We start from the raw sequence: 15,296 nt of genomic DNA, 5'->3' as shown, positions 1-15,296 counted from the left end.
TGTCCCCTGCTCAGCCTCCCCAGCTCTGGTACCGGGAGGTTACCAGGAGCACTGGCTGCACAAGGATTTTGGTAGGAACTGTGCTTTCAGAGCTCACAGCTCATGCCCATCTGACTTTGGGACAGGAACAGTAATATCCCAGATCCTTACTGACCCTTCCCTTCAGGTGTCTGTGGAGTCTGGCAGGTGGCCAGAGTGGGCAGGACCATTCCCTCATGAGGCCCCAACACAAGTTTGAACAAAACCTCTCTTCTCTGAGTCCGAACGAGGGGACTGGCAGGAGCTGGGGGAGGAGCAGCAGCAGGGCAGTGCGGAGCCCTCGGTGACGGGAAGGGCCCAGGAGAAGTTTCCATCTCCTGCAGGAGGGGACAGCAGCTCTCCCAGCCAGCATCCCACGGGCACCCTGGGCACGAGGTACAGCTCTGCTGGGGCACAGGGAGGAGAGGAACTGGGAGACAGGTGAGCAGCTGAGAAAGGAAGGGGCTAAAGAGAGCAGGGAAACTGGGATGGAGGGGCTTGGATCCACTGCCTGAAGGGAAAATAAGATTCAATGGGATGCTCAGATATGAGGAAACTAGGGAGTGGTGATGCTATGGGGAGGAGAAAGAGAATTTACTGTACAATTAAGGGCTTGATGCAATCCTGAGTATGCAGTGACTGAGGGAGTTGAGTGGGAATACCCATGTTATGAAGACAACTACAGTATGTATTTTTCTTCAGATACGTGACTTACATTTATTTTGTCTGATTCCCACTAATCTCCAGAATTTATCAACATACAATTGCATTTTCTACATTATTGATCTTCTCCCAAGCCATGAAGTCAGAAAGCTCTCTAAAACCAATTTTCAAAATCAGAAATATCTTCCTGAAATCAGCAAATAAGGGATTCACTGCATCCCAGTCCATCAGGTTTCCCATTTGTTTAAAAGAATATGGCTGTTTCCATGAAATGAATACTTTTCAAAATTTATTTTTGGAAGAGGGGAGAACATGTATGTGATTTGGAAATAAGATGTAAGAGATGGTGCCCTTTTCTGAAGGGATGATTAGACCTGCTCTTTGGTATTTGTACAAAGCTCAAATATGGTTTGTTTTCTTGGACTTGAATGTCTTTGGTTCACAGATGCTCTAGGATAAAGATTTGCTTGTTTGTTTGTTTGTTCCTTGTTTTCTGAGTGGAATTTTATATATTCATTTATATATGTGCAAAATGCTCTACTCTACAGGATGGGATGCCAGACTGTTTATTTTGAAACCTGTTTTAAGAAATAGGTGCTTTTACTCTGCAGCTGAAGTGGTTTTGCTTCAAGTTCCCTTAACATTCTAAACCCCACCAGAGCAGGGATTGACTTGAAAACAAATAGTACTTGGCTTTATAAATTTCATAAATATAACCTTCCATTTTCATGTATCTCACATGGGTCAGCATGCTTGGATTTACTGGGGTTTTTTTCCTTCATTTTAATTCTTATTGGAAAATTAGTTATGTAGAGTATTAAGTCTCAGCTGTCTTTATTTTGATACAAGATTATTTACTGTTGATTAAGAAACTTTTCCAAAGTAGCACTGTCTGTGTCATGGCACAGTACTCTCCATGCAAAATGCAGTTATACAGTATTTCCCCAGTGCTATTTGTCCCAAGTCTTGTTTGGTGTTTGGAAGGCAGGCTGAGGACAGCTGGCCAGCACAGCCATGGCTGCAGCCTTATCTTGTCATTATCAAACACACAAACCATGCAGCAGCATCCACAGGACAGATCTCCACCCAGGGACTGGCTGCAAGCCAGGCTAACTCAGCAGGTAGGATCTGCTCAAAAAGAGCTTTCTGAGCTGGAAGCAGCAGCCACAGGGATGGATCTCAGCCCCCTCTGAACAAAGTGTGAGTGCACAAATTCCTGCTCTCCTTGGGGCACTGGAACACCACAGGACACAGCAAGTATGAGATTCACCCCTCAGTTTCAGTGCTGTCCCACCAGTCTAGTGATGGCAGCATGAGGCTGCTCTTCCACCTCTTTGGTAAATACAAATGAGGCAGCAACACAATACAGCCTTGCTCTTCCACTGTAAGAGAAGTGGTGACTTTGCAGAGTGCTCAGGTTCCCCACTCCTCTGTCCCCCCTGGGGAAGATCCACACCCATTCCCCTGAGCTCTTCACTCCTGTGTGATGGGCTGACCCCATGCTGGCAGGAAAAAATGATACCCACCTCTGCCTTAGCCTTTCTTGGCCACCTGCTGCTAAAATCAGCCTGCTGATGTCTCACTTTCCAGAGCAACATTCCAGGATCTTCATTTTCATTCAGAAGGTGCTATTTTATGCTTGGGTTTTGCTGTGAGACAGTGCTGCTGTTTGATATCTCTCTACAGCTATAAATTTCAAGTTTTTAGGGTGGAGAAAGTATCTTCCCTTTTTTTGTGTTTATGCCAATAACTGTGGATGTAAATAGCTGCATTAATGAGGCTTGCTGAAAGTGTTTTATTAGGAAATGTGAAAGTCATTAGCTTTTTAGTAAGAAAGTGTAAATGACCCTTCTTATATTTGCATGTGAAACTATAAAACTTAATTTCCTATGCATAAAAGAGCATTTTTGTCTATCAGAGTACCCAAAGCACTTTAGTAAGGCATTTTGTCATTTTAGTTTGAAGTAGCACTGTCATTTAATACTGTCTTTTTTCCTACACCACCTTACATTCCCAAACCCTTTCATAAAAGACAGTCTATGCTTATGCCAGTGTAAAAATAAATACATGGGTGATGTTCTGTGGGTAGAATCCTCATTTTGTTGGCTGGTTGAAAAGGGAATAAGCATCATTAAAACTGAATGGAAAATTTTCTCTACCTGCATAGCCAGTTGATTTTACAAGTGGTTTGGTTGGGCAGTTTGTTACATAGTATATATTTTGAATTTTCTACAGGTCTGTTTGTTTTACTTGCATCTATAAATCAAGATTTTTGAGGCTTCACAGACAAAAATCCTTTAAAGTCTCAGTGGGTTTGACTCTTCAGAATGATGATGTCTCAGTTGTTGATGTCAAGATAAATTTTTATTATAGAGAACTTTCTTGTGAGGGAATGGGGCTGTGGGATTTATTCAGAATTAATAGTTGTGTAGGGATGACAGAAGAGTAGCAGTGGTGGACAGAGGCAGGGAAAGAAGGCTTTTGAAGAGGTGGAGAAAGGACACACTCCTCACAGAGAGAAATGTCATGGCAAAATGAAAACAAAACATGATTAGAGGACAGAACCCTAAAACCAGATTTTTTTTCCCTTATTAAAAGAATTTAGTGAATCATTGTGTAAGTGTTGTAGAAAATCCACAGGAGAAAACCTCATGGCAAGAAATATCTGTAGAAAAATACCCCAAAAAGGTCTAGTGCCGTTTTTATCTACGGTATCATTTTTGCTGTTTAGCTCCAATAGTTACAAGTTCATGTGTAACAGAAACAATTTCCTTGGTCCTAAAATAATAATTTTAATGTCCTTCTTATTTCTAACAGGAAAAAAAAAAGAAAAAAGCTAGAAATAACTTAAGTGCCTTTGTGGATGCACAAATACATAATACAGAATCCAAGTCACTTAGTAACAAAAATAGTCACATGCACTGGACAACAGGCCTGTGTATTTTTCCTTAAGGCCTGAACCAGTTGAGAAAAAGTGCCATGTTGAGCATTACACTGTTTTTCTCCAGATAATTCAATGTATGAATTATTACATTATTATTTCACTGCTTCCCTACACGCTACATTTCAAGAAAGCAATTCTATGTGTACAGTATTTAAGCACACATGAAGGCCTGCTAAGATTTGTTAGGATTACACTTAAAATCCTGCCACAGATACAGAGAATACTCAGCTTCTTCCTCCAAAAGGCTAGTCACATCTTCACATATGGGGAGATATTTATTGAGTGCAACGTTAACAGCTACCATATTGCTGTACTCCCACGTTGACACAAATGTTGGCAAAAGCTACTGTGCCAGCTGCCCACTTTACACACTCTAGTGGCACCTTTTCTCCTCCTCGAATCCATAAATTGCCATTATCATCCAATTAATGCTCAAACAGTGATATTTTTGCTGCCTCACATATTTCTTAGAATATAAAGATGGATACGCAGGAGTCTGTACACCAGAACAAACCCAGCAGCTAGGACTTGTTTGTTGCCAGAAAATACCCTGGAGTCCTCTGTGGGAATATTATTATAGAGAACCAAGGATTAGTGTAGAGATTGAGGAGATTAAAGCTTAATTAAAATGAGCACTTTTACACAGAACATATAGCAGACAGCTATTGTTTTAGTTGTAGTGGAGCCGGTCTCCCTGCAGCTGCCCAGCTCATCCCTCCCATCCTGCCCAAGGGGATGGGTTCCTGCAGGGGCTGCTGGAGGACACATTGTTTAGTGTTTAGGGCACTACAGAGACATGCAGCTACAGAAGGCTCCTCCAGCCATGGGGCTGCTTTGCAACAAGATAAGGTGACTTCCATAACCACCATTTGTACCTAAACTGCACACAAGGTTTTTGCCCTTCTGTTCATGGACTGTGCTGCTCCAGCCCAGGATGGTCTGTTCCCTAACAAGACTGCATGGGAACTGCATTTCCCTCCTGAGTGCACAGAACTGGAGGTGATGATCATTTCTAATACGTTTTCATCTCTAGAAGTATTTATTTCAGATCTAAGATAGTCTCTGCCTGCTTGCCTCCAAAATATGCTGCAAGGGTATATTCAAAACTTAAATTTGTGTTCCTTTTTACTCCTAAGGATGTTGACACAATTTTCTAATGGAGTTATATTTCTCACATTTAAAAACCAAATAAATCAACCTAATTTGGAGTATACCATTTCTGTGATTGCATAGTAATTTTTTCCTGTTCCTAAGGGATTTTATGTTCCTCAGACTTGGGATGAATAGGAAGCATGTAAGGATCATACTGTGGTTTACTAATCATCAAAATGTGAGGAAAAAAGCTCCAGCTTTTTATGTGCATACTTTCAGAACTTAATGGTCATTTCAAATACTTAGAAATAGAAACACAGAATACAAAAATACATCTAAATCATGTATCAGCATCTTTCCAAAATGCCACCAGTACCATTCTTATGTGGAGTTTATGTACAGTGTCAAGAGGGGTTCTTCAGGAGTGTCACTCTTTGAATGCTTTCAGAACTCCTGATGTTGTAATCTACTGTTATCCAGTATTTTATTACTCTCAGTAGGACATTTACTGGAGAGATGAAACCTGAGTAGGGCACAATTAATCCTTTCAGCAGCTCCCATTGGGTACTCATGGCTGCGTGGAACTATTTACTCTTAAGTGGAGGCCTGGAGGATCTCTGTGTTGTGATGGTGTTTGCCAACATTTCCTTCTGTCCTAATCTGTGTTTTGGTGTCCTGTTATTTTAGGGACATATTTGTTAGCTTAGAAGAAATGTATAGAAACAGACATCAACATGTACATCTCTTAAAGCAGAAGGGCTTCTGCTGCTCAGACTCTCTCATAACTTCATTCCTTGAGTTTATTCTGGGTTTGCTGCACTAAAAGCATTCATCCAGATAATCACCAAATTATTTGTTTATAGCTTCAGGGTATATTATTTTTTAATTACTTGAGGTGGTGTCATAACAGGTATAAAGTAGTATTTGTTGTTATTATTATTAGTATCATCATTATTGTTGAAATACAGTGCCATCTAATTCCAGATCTATTTGTAGAATGTTTTCCTGTGAAAATCCTTTTTTTGCTGATCCACTGAGTGTATTTGAGCTGAATCTCTCTGTTTCATCTCTTGTGTTGGACTCAGTGAACTTCCTTTGTGCTGTCACTCTGGGAAGAAAGAACATAATATCTGTTTTAGGTGACTTCATAGGAGAATCATCTTTATGGTTTTCCTTACCCTCTGTTACTTGGAAAATATTTAGGTGTTATATATAAATAAAGAATAATTATATTGTGTATGCTATGTTATTAGATGAATTAATTCAAAAGGCAACTTGGCAAAAGAAGGTTGAGAGGAGAAGTAGAACTATGACCTCAGTGAAAAAGGAAAAGCAAAAATTTTGCAAAACCAGAGAAAAAAAATCTTCCTTCAGAATTTTAGCAAGCACTATTAGCAACTTTTAAAATAATAGTGTATGCTGGGGTATGTACATAGGAGCACTAAGAAAGCTCAGCTATCTGGTGACCACCAAATGACACTGCTCTGCAGCCACTGCCTCCAACACAAACAGCTCAGCTCCATCTGAGGAGCCCTCCTGGAGCAATCAATCACATCCAGAACACAGCAGTTATAAATAAGGTCTGCAGTTGATATACATTCAGTGGTTTTTGCAACTAAGCTGTATTTGTGTCCAAAACAAATATTTGGATGACTGAATGTCTCCTTCCCAGGAGTGGAGGAGAAAAGAGTGCACATTGTCAGCACAGGTCAAGAAATAAGTGAAACTCAGAGTTGTGTGTCTGGATGCATTCTGTCCTCTGAATCAAAGCATTGCCACCCTGCACAACCTTTTGAGAGCTGTTGGTGCCTTAGGCTTAAGTACCTAATGTCACAATGAATGAAGAGAGCCAGACAGCCACCTTACTGCTTAGGATGGAAAACAACACAGCAACTGGAAGGAAGAGGAGCACCAGAAGAACGTTATGAAAATTACAGGGATAGTTTATAGAAAATTGTTAATAAGAAAGATAGATATGAGAAAAAAGTTAGCTTCTTGAAATTCCCCTGGCTCTGTGTTTTTGTGTGATGAGAGCAAAATAGTTTTAAAACATTGGGGGTTTTGGCTTTGGCTTTGTTTTTGCTATCATTGTCTGCCTCACAAAGAACACTTCTTTTAGAAATTCCAGATAAGCATGTTACACTATGATTTAGTTACCAGCTCTCCAAAACTATCTTGAGGAGTCTGTGTAAAGAATGATGAACTTGGATGCCAGTGTAGCACCTGTGAGAGTACATGAGCAGTTTCACTTGGTGGGCACAGGCCAGCAGAGCAGACTTGCAGCACTGATGTGTGCAGTGACAGCGCAGAGCAGCAGGGACAGAGCCCAGTGGGGCTCGTCCATCAGCCACAGTGCTCACAGGGCTGCTCTCATTTACTGCTCTCATTCAGTAACAAGCACAGGAAACTCTCATTTTTTAAACTGAGTGGATCTAGAGATTATCAATGGGTCATTACTTTGTTTCCATCATGAAACAAGAACATGGAATAGATTTTCCCCTAATCTGGAGTTTTTTTCTTCCTTATTCTCTCTCTTTTTGGGCTTTCTCTCTACAAGAGCTATTCTGCAGAGTATAAGAGAAGATGTCTGCATCTATGGTGTTTGGATTTTTTATGTCTGTGTTTTTTTATTGTGAAGTCAATGTTAGGAGCTTTAACAATTTTTTCCTAGAGTTCAGTCTTCATCTTACTGCCAAGAAAATGTAACCCAACCAAGATTTTGCATTTTAAGGAAAAAAAAAACACAAATAGGAAAGAAAAATGAAAAGTTTTTGATAAAATATGCATGCTTAGGCTGTGTTTTCCATTTGAGAGACTGATCAGGTCCAGCAGGAAAAACATTTTAATATTAAACAATTTCAGAATTACAGCTTTTAGAATAGGACAAAAACCTCTCTGGATAAGGCCTTTTGTTTATATCAAGTGCATCAACAGGGAAGAGGTGAAATTTCATTAGTTGCCTCTGTCTTTTAGAAATCCACTCTTAACCAATGCATTATTCCAAATCCTTCACTGAATAATCTGCATAATGATTGCACTGGATATGAGTCTCATCACCAGCATATTTGTTCATTAGAATGTATATGAAGGACAAACAGAGCTAAACTGAATTCATTAAAAAGTTTGAGCAAATGCTGGTGGAGGGTTTTTCCAGTATTTCCTCAGCTCTCTCAAGAACTCATACAACTCTCATCTAAAAGCAATGAAAAACTTCCATCTCCCCCTGAGTTCTGTAAATCTGTGAGCCCTCTATCCCTCATGCTCAGAAGACAGGACAGACCCTCTCCTGATCATGACCTTTTTTCTGTAGACATGACATTTCTCACATTATGCAAACAGCCCCCACCCGTGCCCATTGTTCATCTCTTTGGTATTTTCAGGTCTTGTGTGTGTTGGCTCTTTGCCATTGTATCTGAGCACAGTGTTCTAAAGCTTGCAGTATGACACACGATACAGCAAAGGAAGATAAAGAAAGGAACAGAGCAGACAGTAATCGATAGGAATGAAAAGGACAAAAGAGCCTCTCAGCATTTTCCACCCATTCTGCTACTTTCACTTTTTTTCATTCTCTTTATCTTGTTTTGGTTTTTTACATTCCTCACTCTCTGCCACCAAAATTTTAAACATTTTAAGCCAGTCCCACTGTCTTTACTACAAGCATAAGTTATGAGGAATGAGCAAAAGGAGCTACAAGCAACACACAGCAGGAGCTGCTGATGCTGCACATGAGGAGACCAAATGGAATACCATGGCTTGAAACCATAGATCAGCATGCAAAAAGTCTCAAAATGTGTGTTTCACCATGAGGTAGCTGGTTAGGAAGAGCAACATGTTTTTCTCCAACCTAAACCTAAGAACAACTCATTCACAATCTCTAAGCTCCAGTTTTTGAAACTTTTTGTTCAGTTTTGTTAATTTTTACTTAGATTAGAATTGACTTGCTTAATTACCTCCCATATTATTCACTGAACATCTGATTAGTAAGTACCACATAGTGGAGTAGCACACAAGATTCTATGGTGAGGTGCAGCTCTTATTTAAGTTTCTTGTATATATAAGAGGGTGAACTTTATTTCTGCTGGCTTTTTATTAGCTTGGAATAGTCAGAAAATATTTTCAAGATGTTAAGCTCCAGATCCACTGCTGTTTTGGTGTTCAAATTCTGCACTTCACATGTTTTCTTTCTCAGTCCTTACATAAGAAGATTACACAAGAGAAGACTGTAATCTCCAAAATCATTTACCATATTAAACAGCAGCTACCACCAGTGGATCTTTATCAGCAGCCTGGAGCAGAAAGGAGACACGTGGCTGTACATATGGAAACTGGTCATTTACAGCACTCATCAATGTGTGCTGCCAGTCCTGGGCAGATGTCATCAACAGTCATTACACAGCTCTGAAAATAGAACCAAACTTGACCTGGACAGGTCCTCAAACAATTGATAAACTGCCTCTGAACAATGGAAATATGTAGAGTCCAGTCTCCCCACCAGCCTCTTGCTGTTCAGTGATCCTGCAGACCCAGTGCTGTGGCAGCATGGGGAGGGGACACTCAGTCAGGATGTACATGGTGAGAAGATGTCTCCTGACTCCTCAGAGTTAGAGTTTCTCTGTATGTCCCTGGTCAGGGAGAGGAGAGCAGCATCACTACCATGTCCTGGCTGGTGTCTGGAAATGGCAAGTTTTATTTGCCCATTGGGGTTTTTCCTTTTTCTTTCTTTTCCCTGAGAACCACTGGTAAGCCTAGTAAGTAGGAGAAAGCACTTTGGGGAAAAAAAGGGCAAAGTGATTTTAAGAGTGGGGATAGCTCCTGTGCAGAGCCAGGAGCTGGACTTGATGATCCTTGTGAACCCCTGCCAGCTCAGCATTTTCTGTGACTCTGTGAGAGCACCTCTGCCCTGTATTTACATCTTGTGCTGTGCCCTAGGAAGGGAAGGAACAGCATCAGGATGCAGAGGGGTTCCTGTGCCTGCACCTTGCCCACTTTCCCAGACTGTGTGAACTCTGCATGGAGAGCCGATGCCATGGCCCTGACAGCACTCCCTCAATTGCTGTGTTGTGTGGAAAGGGACAACCTGCCATGGTCTCACATTCACACACTTTCCTAAACCTGGCTTCCTCTGCTTAGCTCCCACGACAGGATAAAGAGCATGGGGGGAGTTCCTTCCCCTCCCTTCCCTGCCCTCAGCCAAGGCTTGAGAGGAACACTGGCTTCTGGTTTCCTTGGAGCAGGGCTGGTGAGCACAGGCTGTTACAGAGCACACACTCAGTCCTTGGCAGCACAAGTGGTCAGCTGCTCCCGTGCTCCTTTTGCTTGCTGGCATGTGGCAGAGGGCACGAGAGAGAGGAAAGCAGTGCTACACTTCTGAAATGAGCTCTAGCAAGTGCTGTGTGCCTGCAGCTCCAGCCAGCCTGCCAGGGCTTGTCTGCTTGTTAGTTAGCAGGTAGAACATTACAAGTGACTTGCACTTAGCTGCTCCTCTGTGCCAGCCCCTCTGATCTCCAGCAGGACTGGAAGACATGATTGAAGGCACTAAGAAATGTGTTGCTTAGCCTTTGTGGAAGTGCACAGCCAGTGTTTGTGTGATAATGTTATCTTTAAAACACAAGAGTGCTTTGTAAAGGCTACCAATACTGCTACGTGTAATGACAGCAAAAAATAATTTTTAAGGTGTCTCTGGCAGAATGAAAATCTGATTGTCAGAAATAGCCACCAGCCCTCCCCCAATAAAGCAGGAGGAGCATCTCTTTGCTCCTCCTTTAGTCTCTAGAAGGGTGTGTGCAGAGGGGCTTTTATGTTTGTCTATGTCCCAAAACAAAGAGGACACCACAGCAATAATCTTTTGGTGACAGAAATGACTAAATCAAACTTTTTTATGAGCTATACAGCAGAACATGTTATGCTCTATCTGTGCAGGGAGTGATCTCTTTATTTAGCAGAAGTTGCAGCAACAATTTTTTCTGACTATGGGTTTTGTTTTTATGCTTTTCCAAGCGTTTTTCCTTTTGATTGTTCTTGAAGTTGTGATATGAGATCAGGAAAGCTTAAGAGCTCAAGTGACTTCTTAGAGTACCATCATTTCAAGATGAATAAGCATTCATGAAGACAGCCTGTGGGAAGTGAATTGATGTAGTATTTGAATGCCCTGACTTTATAATTCATACAAAACTCTCTCTGCAGGAGTGTGCCCAGTGCTGAAAACTTTGCCTTAGGGTTCAGCTGGATCAAGCAGTAATAAGACTCCACCAGTAGTTGAGGGGGAGGAAGAGGGGAAAACAACTTTAAAGCAGTGAAAGAAGATACCCATGATCATTGTTGTAGCAAAGCTTTTGCTCCCACAGTCTGTGGAAGCACCACATAATAGGCTGGAGAGCTGACCCTGCTCTCACTGCCTGCCTTGCAGCTGCATGTGGTATTGCAGCCTTGGTTTGGGAATAGCTGGCTCAGGCAAAGGCAGCTAGCTGCTCTGCTCAGCTGGGTTTTGAGATGAGCTGTTTTCTGTTGAGGTCAGTGGGAGTTTGACAGTATAAGGAGCTCAGACCACCCTCCCTTGAGAGGGTGGAGAAATCCAAAATGAGAAAATAGGGATAAGACTTACACGTTCTCTCTAAAGCTGGTTGCACGATCTACTTCAGCCTGAAAAGTGCTTTGGGTCAGCAAGATACAGGAAGGAGATTTTACTCCAGGATGAATTCACCATTTGCATAATATTTCCATTTAGACAGTGCTGTCAGGCAGTCATTTTAATGAGTGCTCAAACCCCCAAAGTGACTGTAGTCTGACCCCACTGCTTATTCCTGTTTCTTTATTGACACTCTTCTCAACTCCCAGTATTTGCCTCCTGCAGCCAAACAGCCACATTTGGAATGAGCATCTTTGTCCAGACTGACTGTGAGTTCATAATGCTTCCTGACAGCAACTGTTCCCAAAAGGGCTGCATGGCACCATTTCAACTGCAGAAACTCTGCACCAAAACAGAGCCAAGACCCAGAGAGCTTGGGTCTCCCCACCTTAGCCATCATGATCACTGCACACTTTTAAATCATTTCCTACAAGTGTTAATTATAAAGGCAATTTTGAACTCTCTGGGGAGAGGAGTGGGGGGGACCAACCTCTGCTTTGACATCTGGGCTTCCCAATTTTTGTCTTATTTATCACTGAGCATCCCTCATGCCTCCTAAGCATGGGAGGAGGCCCTGAAGACATTATGGAGTACTTTTCTGTCTTTTGTCTCTGAATTATTTGCTGCCACATTTTTGTCAGACATCACTGCTCCTGTGCTGGGACTGCAAAGGTATGTTTGCAGTTCAGGTAGAGGCCAGTCATGTGCATTTTCAGTGTTGTGATATCTCTGTAATTAACTCCTCAGGGCATAAGACTTAGTGGTCAGTTTATAGACAGCCTATGGATCTGATAACTGCTAATCTCATTAATCCTTGAATTTAGCTTGATTTCTACCTCATTTGTCTCCCCTAGTTTATAGTGATATATTACTCAACTTCAAGAAAGAACAATAAAAGAGTGATAATGAAGATTTTTTTTTTTCCTCAGGCCTCAAACTGTCTGCAGAGAATGGAGGATTTGGCACTCATTTCTATTGCACTATTAGACAAATGAAAATAGTCATTGGTTAGTGATAAAATATTTCTATTTTCAATCTCTCCTTAGGCTAACTCTGTGTCATATCTTTCTTTTCTGAACAGCTTTGCTTCATAAATTTTATGAATGCAAACACATATATAGTAATACATTTCTAGAGACTTTAATATACGTGAAAATTTGGCTCTCCTCCAAAAACCCATACAGAGTTCAGTACTGCCTTAATACCAGGTCTAATTCATTCCTGGCAGGAGCAGTTTGGTGGTACACAGAAATTAAGGGGGAAGGCTGTCCTTAGATTTGGTGAACTGTAGCTATATCACTGTAGGGGTGTGTGTAATTAAGCTGGTGCAACCTCTAAATTAATTTGATGGAGCCATGGCATTAAAATATGTTTAAAAATATAATGACTGTTTTCAAAATGTAAGAAATTAAATTGCAGTAGTCTAGCTATTGCCCACACAAAATAGTAAGGCTAATCTAGATTGGTATTTAAGGTACAAAACTGTATAGCTCCACCTCATACCCTTACTTCTATTGCTGTGCTCAATATGGTATTGGAAAACTTTACTGTCACTTATGTGTACAAATTAATACTTCCACAGCATGACAGGCAATATGTTATAAGATTGATAAAATCCACACAGACCACTTTCTTGTTGTCAACTGTAAGTAGCTTGCTAAGGACAAGAGACCAGAAAATTTATGTGGTGGGTTGACCCAGGCTGGGTACCAGGTGCCCACCAAAGCTGCTCTGTCACTGCCCTTCTCAGCTGGGTAAGGGAGAGAAAATATAATGAAAGGCTTGTGTGTCAAAATCAGGGCAGGGAGAGACCACTCAGCAATTACTGTCATGGGCAAAATGCACTCAGCTAGGGGAAATTAGCTTAATATATTACCAATCAAACCAGAGTAGGATAACAGGAAATAAAAACTAAATCTTAAAACACCTTCCCCCCCTCGTTTCCTTTCTTCCCCATCTTCACTCCTGATTTTCTCTATCTCCTCCCCAGTGAGTGGCACAGGGGGATGAGGAATTTGGGGTTTGGTTGGTTTATCACACATTTTCTCTGCTGCCCCTTCCTTCTCAAGGGAGAACTGCTCACACTCGTCCCTTGCTCCAGCATGGGGTCTGTCCCATGGAAGGCAGTTCCTCTAGAACTTCTCCAACATGAGTCCTTCCCACTGGCTGCAGGGGAATCTCAGCTCCAGAGCTTGGAGCACCTCCTCCCCCTCCTTTTCCACTGACCTTGGTGTCTGCTGCATTGTTTCTCTCACATATTCCTCCCTTCTGATTGCTCTTGCACAGTCTTTTCCCTCTTCTTACATCTGTTATCCCAGAGGTGCTGCCCCCAATGTGGATGGGTCCACCTTGGAGCTGGCTGCAATGGGCTCCATCAGACCTGGGGGAAACTTCAGCAGCTTCTCCCTGTAGCAACCAAAACTTTGCCATGCAAACCAAGTAAAATTTAATTTCATTAATTAAAATCAAATGCTTCAATGCAGAAAGCAACTTATTTTGCTACTTTTTACCTCATTTTCCCTCCTCATCCCAAAAATAACCAGGTGGATGTCATGTGATCAACCCCAAAAATGTACTGTCGATGGCTAAATTGAATTTATGTGGAGATACATTAATCAGAAGCTGGCTCTCAGACAGATGGGAGTAGGGGAGGTTAGACTGAAAATGGATAAAATAAGAACAGAGAGAATCAAGAAGAAAAATACTGGCATTAAAAAGAAAAATTAGATAAATAACCCTAGTAAATGTGATTTTAAAAACTAATGCAAGATATTGGGTTAGCAGTTAACATGGAAGAAATAGAGGAAATTAGAGGAAAAGAATTTCCAAATGATGAGCATTTGATGTGAGTTCAGCAGGTCTCAGATAAGCAGTGATCAGACAAGTCTGAACACAGACCCACATTCCATCACACAGGAGCCACCGTTGGACCTCTGTCATCAGGCAGCAGCTGTGCCTGGATAAATGAACACTTGTTCTGCTTTGCAGGCAGCCCTGTCCCTATCAGCCTGTGGAGATTAAGCCCCATGAACTTTGGAGAAGGAGCTGAGGAGCTTGTGTTAGCCCTGGAGAGAGAGTTTTGCCAAATTTGTTTGCTGCTCTCATTTCTCACTCCAGAATACAGTGCAGGTTATCAAAGATGGCTCTTCCAAACACACATAGGAACAATTTAGAGGGCATTCACAAAGGCTAAATTTAGCCTCAGAAGGTTTTTCTCCCCCTGCTTCCTGTAGAATCAAGAGGAAGCATTTCCTCTGGAGCAACTCTGAGCACCCACAATGAACTCCCTTTGAGACACAGAAGAGGATTTTTCTACTCTCCACTGACTGCAGAAAGATCCTAAGGCAAATAAACTCCTTAGGCTAAAGATGGCCTTTGCAGTTATCCTCCTGTGCAGCCTGGTTTAAGAAGCAGGAGCAGTGAATCAGTCACTAACAGATTTTGAGTCAGTTCTAGGATTTTCAAGGCTCACAGAAAGCCACAACTCCTCCACTGACTTTAAACACTCCAGGGCACCACGTATGTACAGCAACTGGAAATCTGTAAGGATTGCTACACTACCAATAAATAACATACTGCAGGGCTGACATATATTCAGAACACAAGTAACAGCAGTAGGACATAATTCAGGGCACAACATGGTTTAATTAAAATGCTTGTGGATGTTGTTAAAGAAACAGTGCTACAGACAAATGCTCGTTTTATTGTTTATTTCCTTACCCTACTTTCTTTATCTAATCTGCCTGTATATTGGTGCAAAGTGGACATGCATTCCTACCAGGGCAAACCCATGGAAAATACAGCTCTTCATTGCTGTTTTTAATGTGAAATTATTTCTTGTGAAATTTTGTGACATTTTAATTTTGGATCGCAATTTAAAGTGATATTTACAATTTAATTGTGGATATTGCATTGGGTCTGTGTAGCAAGGTTCTGGTAGCCAGGAGGGGACAG

General features: G+C 41.5%; 1 protein-coding gene across 2 annotated transcripts in view; it reads left to right on the top strand.

Moving 5' to 3' along the window:
- Positions 1–256: 256 nt before the first annotated feature.
- The window catches only part of PHYHIPL (phytanoyl-CoA 2-hydroxylase interacting protein like), a 54,559-nt gene continuing 39,519 nt past the window's right edge, over positions 257–15,296 (top strand). Inside the window, exon 1 of one of the 2 annotated variants that reach the window (XM_071438670.1) lies at positions 257–414. The gene's annotated coding sequence lies outside the window, so the exon portion shown is untranslated. Of the gene's footprint in view, positions 460–15,296 lie in introns of both variants that reach the window. The other variant, XM_071438669.1, reaches the window with a different exon arrangement.

Source organism: Agelaius tricolor, unplaced genomic scaffold (genome assembly GCF_023055355.1).
Source record: "Agelaius tricolor isolate 1412-34295 unplaced genomic scaffold, bAgeTri1.0.p SCAF_13, whole genome shotgun sequence".
NCBI lineage: Eukaryota > Metazoa > Chordata > Aves > Passeriformes > Icteridae > Agelaius > Agelaius tricolor.
This window is presented reverse-complemented; position numbering and strand designations above follow the sequence as displayed.